We start from the raw sequence: 373 nt of genomic DNA, 5'->3' as shown, positions 1-373 counted from the left end.
AAGGGTCTGTGTTTGGTTTGAGCCATGCAGCAGCTCAAGCTAGACCGACGCAATTTGCGGGCACTTGTACTGAGTGTTATACCTTGCCACACGGAAATTATAAGGAAGCTGACAGACCCCAGGAAGAAAAAAGAAGAGTCCAGGTGACCTGAGGCAGAGTCCAAAGGGAGGCTCTGCTTTAGCCCTTGCCAAAACATAAAATAACAATAGTAGGTGTGTGTCGACGCTGCAAGCATGGCTGAGGAAGAAGGAAATCAGGAGTTCACTTCCAAGATGAAAAACCCATCAGATTCAGCATCGACTTCACCTGTTGCTACGCAGGCCAGTGAGAATCCACCATCACCCCCGACTTCACCTGTGGCTCCTCAGCCCA

At 49.9% G+C, this 373-nt stretch overlaps 1 pseudogene; it reads left to right on the top strand.

Annotated features, from left to right (window-relative positions):
- Positions 1-234: 234 nt before the first annotated feature.
- The window catches only part of LOC110334194, a 1,214-nt pseudogene continuing 1,075 nt past the window's right edge, over positions 235-373 (top strand).

The sequence above is a fragment of the Mus pahari genome, chromosome 16 (assembly GCF_900095145.1).
Source record: "Mus pahari chromosome 16, PAHARI_EIJ_v1.1, whole genome shotgun sequence".
Classification (NCBI taxonomy): domain Eukaryota; kingdom Metazoa; phylum Chordata; class Mammalia; order Rodentia; family Muridae; genus Mus; species Mus pahari.
This window is presented reverse-complemented; position numbering and strand designations above follow the sequence as displayed.